The 11338-nt window shown below is 27.8% G+C and overlaps 1 protein-coding gene across 1 annotated transcript in view; it reads right to left on the bottom strand.

The window, feature by feature from the left end:
* LOC117183122 (protein phosphatase PP2A 55 kDa regulatory subunit) overlaps positions 1–11338 on the bottom strand; it is a 164626-nt gene that overhangs the window by 75950 nt on the left and 77338 nt on the right. The window contains exon 2 of the mRNA XM_033376303.1: positions 1916–2026. The gene's annotated coding sequence lies outside the window, so the exon portion shown is untranslated. The remainder of the gene's footprint in view (positions 1–1915; positions 2027–11338) is intronic.

Raw genomic sequence — 11338 nt, 5'->3', positions numbered from 1 at the left:
GGGCGCATACTTTGAATAAAATATTTGTTATCATTCTCTTGAAATAAATGTGTTTTTTTCTTGAAAAAATACCGGTTTCATATGTATACACCTGGTATAGGGATCTTAAATAAACATTAATTACGATTTATTTGCGTTTCTTAAAAAGCAAATTGTTTCTATTATATAAGGTATTAGTAATACCTTATATAATAGAAACAATACCGTATTACTTTATATACTGATAATTAGGTGTTTCAATAAATCGTTTAAATAATTTATTATTGTTTATAGCAATAATTGTTTGAACGTTTTATTATTATTTCTAATAAATTTCTCTCAAAGTATTGCTAGAAATTTTCTGGTATTTTCTGAATTTTTCAGCTACTTCACTTTTTAATGAGAAACAAATAATAAATATTAATATTAATTTAAATAAAATGGCTCTCAGTAACTACAGCAAGGAAAATTGACATTTAATATGATCCATATAGAAAATTTGAACGAAATTTTTAATACCTGTTTTATTTCACAAATATGTATTCGCTAAACAAAAAAGTTTAAAAAAAAATTAATCTCTTTAATGTTTATTTGTTATTTCTTCATAACTAAAAAGCCAAATCAAACCTAAAAATTTCAGTGAAAATAGCATTTTTCGAGCATTAATATAGAAGATAGTTATAAACAACAATAATATGTTCAAACAATTATGTTTGCTGAATTGCGTTAATTATTACTACTCACTAAGTGAAAAATGGAAAAAAAGTTGAAAATGTTAGAAAAAACCGCAACTTTCAAACATTAATTGAAGAAAATAATATAAAAAATAATCATACATTGTTTAAAACATATTTTTTGTTATCTTGAATTATTACCTAACTCTAATTGAAAAGTGGACACAAAGTTTACAATTTTTGAACGAACTGTAACATTCTAGCATTATTCTAAGATTATAAATTAAAACAACCACTTCAAACAATTATTTTGATCAAATTACATTAAATATTATCTCGCTCTAACTGAAAAGTTAAAAATATCTCTAAATAAACTCTAGCCTAACAGAAAATTGCTACAAAATATAATAGAAAATTGTTTAGACAATTTATGTAGACATCTAATTATCAAAAGAAATTAGTACTTTATGCATAAGAAACAATTTGTATTTTAAAAAAATGCAAAAAATCATAATTAGCGTCAAAAACTAACAAAACGAAATTTTACACTTATAGGGTTTTATTTGAGATCCTCTAAAATATACATATGGGAGTGATATTTAAAAAGTAATTACTCACTTGTATTCGATACATAATTGTGAAGATAAATGTTAAAATACAACTCGATTCACCTATTATTGACGATTTGGAATAAAATGTACAAAAACATCTTTTTTTCTTATGGAAAACATACTGGAACCTAGATTTAGGAATAGTTTCGGAAATCGCTTGCAGTGGCCTTGATCGTAAATGCAGGGAATCAAAACACAAATATTCAGGGCTATGCTGTTGTTTGTCATGCATGATTGGACACTAATTCTCTTTCAGTCCCATGGTCCCCGCATCAACAAAATTCCGACGACTGAAATTTTAGACACATATGTCTGATACATGAAATTCTTCGTTAGATAATTCTCTACAGGCCCCCATATTTTCCCGTCATATTTTTTCAAACCCTAAAGAATTATTCTAAAATCTCAAAAAAGTAATTTTTCCCCATGCATTTTACATGGGAAACTTTAACAAAAGCGGCATCTGTTATAATAAAAATAAAATAAAAATAAATAAAAAATAAAATAAAATTAGGGAATTGCTTTTTTCGGATTTGGAATAAAATGGGAGGATCGTTTCCCTCTAGCATGCAAACAAATTTTGCTATGAATTTTTGGACCACCGTAGTATTCATGCATGAACTGTATAAAATAATATTTAAAATACCTTACTTTTGATATTGTGTTATCCTGTAGACATAATCAAACTGTAAATTGTAGTTAATGACTTTGAGTCCGTTATTAGGCTCTGGAGTTCGGAAACTTGTAAGTGATGAAGCAGATCTGAAAACATAAAATTACTGAAACTTAATTTTTAAATTATTATTAAGTCTAAAATATTTACTATGCAATTGGGTACAAGAAGAAATCAATTCTATTTATTCTGACTAGGTTGAATTTAAACAGTGGTTACTCTTTAGGGCTTCGTGTAGCCCCAGGCAGCAACCATTATAAGTAGTTTCGGAAGTAAAGAAAATGAGGGTAGGGGAATAAGGACAAGTGAGGGTTTGGAAGAAGAGGGCCTGATGTGTGGGGAAGTAGGGGGAATAATTGATGAGAAAGTATGATAAATTAAGAAAGGGGGCGTAGGGTGATTAGAGGGATGGGGAACAAGCAAAATGAGGGTATAGGAAATGCAGGGTCAGAGGAAATGAGTGGCGAGGGGAAATGAGGGATAGGGAAAATTATGGGGTGAGGAGAGTATGGGAAGTGGGGAGTAATAAGGTAGAAGTGATGGGAAATACAGGAAGGAGAAGTGAAGTAGGAAAAGTGAGCGGTGGGCTAGTAGGATGTGAGGGCTGGAGAGTGGGGAATGATAGTGATGTCTGGGGAAATGAGGAGAGGGGAAAAATAGGAGTAAACATTGGGGAAATAGGGGAAGCAAAGGTTCAATTGTAGAAAGGGGGATTAGTGGAATTAGGAGGGGAAAAGTATGTGAGGGAGAGGTTTAAACGATTTAATTTCCGTTTTAACAGACTACAAAGCCCTTTTTTGGTGACGCACGGCGCCTACTTTGATTAATTTTTAAAGAAACATGAAAGTTCGACATCAGACAAGAAAATCTTATTTCGAATGTTTTTCAGAAAATATTTTCAGTGAAATAAGCAGATCGACAATGTATGGTCTATCTTTATTTTCTAGACAGGTCAAAGCTCTTTCATTCTTATAGTCTCGGCAATCCATTATAAATATGGCGAATTCTCGAATGCGAGAAAGGGGTTGTACAGATTTTGAACAAGAGAAAAATGTAGATAAGAGATTCGCAAGATAAAATATGTGAAATTTTACCTTTACGAGGAGAATTTTTAAATTTAATTGTAAGTTTAAGTTTAACAATCTTCCAGAAGCAACAAGTTTAAATAAAAAGATTCACCAGACAACATAAAAAAATACCATGCTTGACAACACAGAAAAAACAGAAGATAAACTTTACATCGATTTCCGGCGAAAAATTCCCTACAACAATTAACTTTACAGGATAAACTCCACACAAATATCGGTTAAACTTTCTTTTGGTTTTCCATGACAAAATCATGTTGGCAAAACAAAACTTTATCGCTCTAAAAAATGACATGCAACAAATTTTATTCTTAATTTTTTCTGTGAACATTGCATTGTATAATTATCATATTAAACATGTTTTTCGGGGTTGTCACAAAATCCAAGAATTAAAATTCCTTGACTTAAACAGAAAACTCCAGTGAATTTACCAGAAATTTAGAGAATGTATCATACGAATCCTATTAGTGAATTAAAAACAATTATGATGGTTTAAACGAAATTTCATAAAATTAAATACAATTGTGAATTTATCAGACTTCGTGTACATTTACCAACTTTCTAAACAACTTGACATATTTTTAGTGAATTCAACAAAACAATGCTTAACTAAAAATAATAATTCTATTTAACTTAATAAAATTCTATTAAATGTATAAAAATTCTCATGATTTTCACAGAATTATAGAAAATTCAATATAAATATACCTGACTGTACTTAATTAAACATGATTCTAGTGAATTTAATAGAAATCTGTTTTATTACAAAACTTAACAAAACTCTATTAAATTTAATAGAATTCTTATTTTATTAAAATTCCATTAAATTCATGAAATTTCGATCAAATGCAATATATTTCTAGTGAATACAATAAAACATTGCCTAATTAAAAAGAAATAATTTATTTAAATTAATAACACTCTTTTTAAAGCATTTAATAGAATTTTGTTTAGTGAAAATCACAAAGATTCTGTAGCATGTAACCGAATTTTTCTAAATTTAACAAAATTATTTTAAAAAATCAATATAACTGTAGTTAATTTAATATGATTCTAGTAAATTCATTAACTTTCTAACGAATTAACATATTTCTAGTGAATTTAACAGAACATTGGTTACTGAAAACGAATAATTTCAATAAAATTCACAAAAATCCAATACATCTAACAGAATAGTTGTGACATTAACAGAATTTCAGAAAAGTCAATATAACTACAGGGAGACCATCCTACTATATTGATCCTACATTAGATAATAATTGATTATATATACAAATCTCAGAGAAATAATCAACTTTGATTTTAATAAAATAATGAGTATCGCGCCTTAACTAATAATTATATAAAATTAATTACTTTACACTCATTAGTATTTTAAATGAATGATTATCTACCTGCAGGATTATTTTCTGCTTTAGGGTGGTCTTACTGGTTAATATATAATACATCTATTGAATTTGATAGATACCTTTTTAATTAAAATATATAACAAAATGCTATTATATTTAACATAATTCTTTTGATATTAACAAAATCATTGAAAATTTATTATAATAGTAATTAATTTTATATAATTCTAGTGAATTTAATAGAAAGCTTGTTAATAAAAATTTTCAACTATAAGTGCTGTCAAATTGAAAAGAATTCTTCAGATTTTAGGGGGCCAATTATGTAGCTTTTCATTTTCATTTCCACTTCCACATTACTATATTCGCATGTTAGTTGTTTTCTTTTGAAATTTTTTGTGACAATTAAAATAAAAATTAAAAAACAACCGACATGAATTTCGAAAAAAGGGAAGTGGCAGTAAAAGTGAAAAAGTTACATAATCGCCCCCAAGCAGAATTCTAGTGGTCAATAATATATGGATTTTTTCCCGCGCGGTCTTTTTAATTATTAAAAATGAGTAAATTCAAAATAAATTTAGAAAATAAGCAAATAAATGGTCGGTAACCATAAGGGGCTAACACACCAAATTTTAAAAATGCACTTTTTTCGCTTTTTGCATTGTCCAATCTATCCTACGTGTCGTTCTTTTTCAGAAAGTGAAAAAATTGAATCTCAGTATTTTTAATAAAATAACAAAGTTCATCACTTGGTACACTGTTTTTCCGTTCTCCTGAAAATAAGGATTGGCCCCTTATGGTTTCTGACCATTGAAATATGAAAGTATAAAATAATTATAAGTCCAAAAATTGCTATTACCTGACTTTTGGAAATAGAGAAATAAAAATTGCCTGCGTCTGCCTGATCGTTTTTAAATTCTCGGACTTTTCAGTATTTCCTGAACTGTAGAAACTCGGTTTTTTAATTTCAGATTATAATTTAGTAAGTTTAACTAATTTTACTTGAATGCTGGTTATTTTTCTGATTTTAATATCAAACAATTTAAAGCATTCGGAAGTCATCGTGAGTCAGATGGTATCGTAATATCTTATGTTCCAACATCACCCTTGTAGCTACGGTGGTGAGGGTTCGATTCCCAACGTAGGCAGCAAGACCGGGTGATTTTCAGCAAGCTAAACTTTTACTGTCGCTTGGTATGCTCCCCCACATATACTCTACCGATTATTACCCTATTGTACTGCCGCTTACGGCTATGGCAGTTAATGTGACTAAAAATAACCAATTAATAAAAACTAATAATTTTATTCAAAATATTCCCTTTTTTGCGTAATCTTGAAAAGGTCATTTCACCTAAGAGAAAACCAATAACGCCACGTGCCAAAATACTGGAATGGACCATTAGAAAAGTAAACACTTTCGTTAAAAGAGTTTACATATTTTACACATCATTTTAATTGACAATCCGCAAACTTTTACATTCCGAGATCTTTCTCATACTTAAATTTGCACCTTCATGAGGGTAATAAAAACGTAATGTCAGAATCCTAAAAATATGCCAGTATAATATCTTGAAACGACTGATTTGCCAGGTTTACTCAATTTATTTATGAAACATAAAATCAGCATGGACGTAAATAGTAACGTTCGCATCAAAAGGTTTAGTTCAGATCTCTTTTAATTGGATTAAGTGAGATTAATTTCCACGTTTGACATCCAATAGGTCTCTGTTAATTCAATGATTCTAACACGGCTTCTATGTGTCATTATTTTTTCAGATGAAATGAAAAGGCCAACTTTATATCTTTTGTAAACGATTTTGATACATTATTTTTGCAGGGATCACAGTGGTTCAGCAGTTCAATAATTGTAGGAAAATGGGAAATTTTTCTTTAAAAAAAAAAACATTTTTTTTAAGGGATTTTTTTATGCAAACGTAACGAACAAAAATTAATAAATGCAAAACTCTTATATGAAATCACAAATTTTATTTAAAAAGAAAACAAACACGCGCGCTACGTACGCGATTTTTTTGTCTCACGCAATTCGTAAATTAAAATATCATATAAACATTAATTATAATACCTTTTTTTATTTCATGTAGTCCCAATTACTTAAAATAATGGAAATAAGGAAAAGCAAGAACAATAGATTTTTTAAATTGGTAAAAATTGATATCTTATCTTCATTGTTTGAAATATATTTTTGTACAGACAATCAAACCGTTAAATTTTGGTTAAAAAATACCAAATTCCGACGAAAAACCACTAACTTAACCTAAATTTGATCAAACTTGTAAATTTAATTTTTGAAGTTCAAATACTGTAATGAAACCTGATAATTTTTTTAGTAATTACATGTGAAAACCACTACGATAACATAACAAGAAATTAAATAAGATTGTAATTTTTTTACATTCTCATCATTCATGATTGAGAAAGTATTAGAATTGTCCGAAATTTGACATCACAGTTTTTCAACGGATCTCCACGTTTCGAGACCTCCTGATACCGAAAATCAGGTTTTCACGATGGCATCTGTCTGTTTGTCCGTCCGGCCGTCCGTCCGTAAACACGATAACTCTCGAAACAATTAACGAATCAAATCCATCTTCGGCACACTTTCTTTAGGTCCTAAAAGAAAGGACGAGTTCGTGAAACAGACATTTTTAATGGAAATTCAAAAAGTGAGCGCATTTTGAAAATTTTTGAGACGACTTTTTTCTGAATTTGAAAATTCTATGTACGGATATTTATCGTATTAAAAAGAACAAACAATTTATCCTTATGACTTTTTTCGATAAAAAGAAAATTCTCAGAGTTATAGCGTTTTCAAATTTTTTAAATCAACCGAAAATCAAAATTTTAACCAAAAAAACGCACGATATGAAAAAAAATCAAGAGAAGAAAAATATTTCTTTTTGAAAGAATGAATCGCATTTCTTCCAATTTAAGCATAATTTCTTAATTAATGTCCGCGAGTTTGTTATAATTCTTGAAAATTTAATTACAGCTTTAAAAAAAGGTAAACAATGCGGGAAAAAATCGACTTTTTGAATCTTTATTAACATATGAAGCACTTATTCTTTCAAACAAGGGGAACCTACACTGCGCTGGAATTTTTTCCAATTTTTCTTTCCATTTCATGAAAAAAATTCTAACTTGCTATTACATTAATTTAAATCAGGCAAAAATAATTATTTAGCAAAAGTCAAATGAAAAAATGGCATTTTCCCAACCTTACCAATATACTGAGAGAAAAGTTTTGTAAATAGAAAATGCTCATCTTCCTTTATTTAATTTAACTATTATTTTTTTATTATTATTGCTCTAATATGTGATAAAAATAAAATATATAAAAATAGTATAATAGAAATGAAATGAAGATTCAATTCAGTAAGAAAATAACAAAACAAAAAAATATATATATATATAAGACGTTTTTGCCCTCGTTAGTAAATTATGCACTTATTTCTGTTCCTGAAACATTTTTTCAATATTTTTATTTCTCTCCAACATTAAAATCTTTAAAAGCAGAGACAAGACGAAAAACAGAGAGAAGTCACCTTAGCTGAAGTACTTTAGTCTCTTAGGCTTTTCAGATAAACGAAAGTACGACATTCTTGCCGACCGTATGGATCGAACATGACTATTCGCTTGGGAGTTCGAAGGGTTGGAAAACGATGACGTCACGAATTTAAGGTCATCGCAATTTTCTATAAAAACAGTAACTTATATTTTTAGAGAAAACTTATATTTTTAGAGAATTCCGATTTCTGACTGTTTGAATTAAACAAAAAATTAATAACTCTGTGATTCACTAATTTTCTGCAATTAAAAAAGACACTAATCCTTCGGGAGCGTTAGATTTAGATTTCGAATCGATTTGAGAAACTCTAATTTTGAAAGTTTTATTCAATTTTCCCTATAGAACAACATGGAAAATTTGAAAATAGCCGTTTTATTGAAAAATGAAATCCTAAAACTGAAAATGTTTTCATTTTAAGTAATCAAAACTGAACTGCAAATTAAAACAGTCAAATTGGAACTTTTTTAACGTTTCAACTTTTTTAACTGAAGCTTAAACAATTCTTAATTCATAAATTTTTTATTCTAACGCTCAGTAATTTACACGTATAAAATAGAAGCTTCTAACGCATTCCAATTTAACAATTTTCAATTAAATTCTAGTAAACTGCAATATTAAACATTTTAAACTTTTTCATGGAACTTTCAGAAGTTGAAAAGTTCAAAGATTTACGGTTACGAAATATAAATCCACACTATTCCTTACAGTACTCCTAATTTAAAATAATCCTCCTCTTACAAATAAAAAAATGTTCCTCTTCCAATTCAGAAAAAATTCAAAACGAAAATTTCCTCCCTTCCAACTTGATGAAAATCTTGAAAAACAAATTTTCCTCCTTTTCAAATCGATAGAATTTTAAAAATGATCCTTTTCCAAGTCAGAAAAAAGTAAAACGGAAATATCCTCCCTTTCAACTAAATAAAATTCTTAAAAATAAAAAAATTGCCTTTTCCAACTCAGAAAAAAATTAAAATTTAAAAATTCACTCCTTCCAAGTCAATACAAAATTAAAAACCTCTCCAATTCAGGAAATAAAAAAAATAATCAAAATTTCATCCTTATCAACTTAATAAAAATAATTAAGAAAGGCCTCTTCCAATTCATAACAAATAAAAAACAAAAATATCCTCTCTTCCAACTCGATAAAAATCTTAAAAATAAAAGACGGTTCCACTTCCGATTAGAAAAAATTATAACGAAAGTATTCTCCCTTCCAACTTGACTTCTTAATATTAAAAACAAAAAACCTGCCTCTTCAAATTCGGAAAAAAACTAATCAAGATTTCATCCCTTCCAACTCAAAAAAATGATGGTTAATCTATCCAATTAAAAAACTAAAATAAATAACAAAAATTTCATACCTACCACTCTATAAAAATATTAAAAACGAAAAGGCCTCTTCCAATTCAGAAAAAATTGAAAACAAAAATGTCCGGGCTTCCAACTCAATAAATATGTTAAAGATAAAGAAGTATCCTTTTCCCAATTCAAAAAACGTTAAAAACCAAAATTTCCTCTTTTCTAGCTCGGTAAAAATAAAATGAATAATTATTCAATTAATATTTATACATCAAAATTAAAAAATTTCACTTATAAATTGAAAATTAAAAAAAGGAACAAATAAAATTGCAACTCAAATTGAATGGATAGAAGATGGAATATTTTATACTTAAATAATATTTTCATATGATATGAAATTGAATAAAAGCGTCTGATCATGAATCTGTTGATTTGGAATTATTTTTAAAGTGAAAATAGTTTATAAAGTTTCAATCGCAAGTTTAAATTTACTTACCTACTAACACTTTCGAATTGAAAGAGTTCAATTTTCAACGTTAAAATATGTAAACTGTTTAATTTTGAACAGATCCAGAATCCACTCAGCAAAATATTTGCCTAGACTTAAAGAAACCGTCTTAACCAAAAATAACTTCAAAGTCAAGAAAATCATTTTAAATTAATCATTTAAAATTTTTGTATATATCACTAAAATCCAATATAAATTTTTACTGTTCGACGTAAGAAAAAATTTAATACTTTTCTGGCTAGGTAACTCTTTATTCTTAGAATATTCAAAGCCATACCTAGTACTGACTCACACAAACATGGAAAGTTCAGAGCTAAACTTTTTGCTTTCTAGAAGATTAAGAAAATTTTTCTTACAAAGAGGAAAGTTTGCTGTCGGTCAAAAGGATATGCTCTCTTATTAATAGAAAAAGTTCATCTAAGAATTTATTGTTACCACCTAAGTTAATAAATCACTTATTTTTCTCAAACTAAAACATTGTGTTACGGCACACGCCCTTAGTTGAAAAAAATCCGATCATTTTCCAGGAAAGTTACAGGATCTATTTTTTACCAATGTGAAAATTATGGACTGATTAGATAAAGATATGATTTAAACATCTTTCAAATCTCACATTTTCTCGTTTATCTCCCTAAAAGATATTAATTAGAGAAACTCATTACTAAACTTTTTTTTTCGTCGGTACGAAAGGGAATAACAATATTAATGAATTTAGCTCTTGAAATTCGATTGCTTTACATTTCAAACTATGTTAATATATATATATTTTTTAATTGGAGAGTTTTCATAAAAATGAAATTTGTAATTATTTATGCTAAGGAAAATTATACTTTAATAGCGATTACATATACTTTTCATAAGGTGTAAATAATAAAAATAGGATTTATTTTCTAGAAAACTTAAACATTTTTAAAAAGATTTATTTGAAAATGTGAAGCAATTAAGTTTTAAGAGATAATTTTATTCATACTTTTATTTCGTTTCGTACCGACTAAAAGAGAGGGTTATCTTTTCTCAATATTAGCGACAAAGCTCTAAAAAAAGGTGAATGTCATTTTTTTTACAAAATAATGACTGACATAAATCAACTTGAAAATCTCAAAATTTGACAAATCGTAGCAAGGTTTTTAATTATTTTAATACTAAACGTGGTTAATAATATTAATAAATTAAATAAAAATATATGACCACATGAAACTTACATTCATGAATGATTATATAATTTTAGTCTGATTCAAATTATTGTCTTCTTTCATCTAAAATAACAGAATTTAGTGATTCAGCCCACCCACTATTTTTTCAGTGCACAACAATCTTTAAAAATCATTTTTACAAACCAAATCAAATATTAACACTTATAAATAGTACAAAATTTAAATATAGAAACATAAAGGAACCATATATATCAACATAATTTTGTTTTAATCAGTCCGTAAAGACGTCTAACTTTAGAGTTCTAGACAATCCATTCTGGAATTACGAGGGTAGTTCAATAAGTCCTTAGAATGAAGTATAAAAACAATTTTTTTTGGATAAATTTTTTTTTATTTTTCAACATAATCTCCTTGGAGCTCTAT

The sequence above is a fragment of the Belonocnema kinseyi genome, chromosome 2 (genome assembly GCF_010883055.1).
Source record: "Belonocnema kinseyi isolate 2016_QV_RU_SX_M_011 chromosome 2, B_treatae_v1, whole genome shotgun sequence".
NCBI lineage: Eukaryota > Metazoa > Arthropoda > Insecta > Hymenoptera > Cynipidae > Belonocnema > Belonocnema kinseyi.
This window is presented reverse-complemented; position numbering and strand designations above follow the sequence as displayed.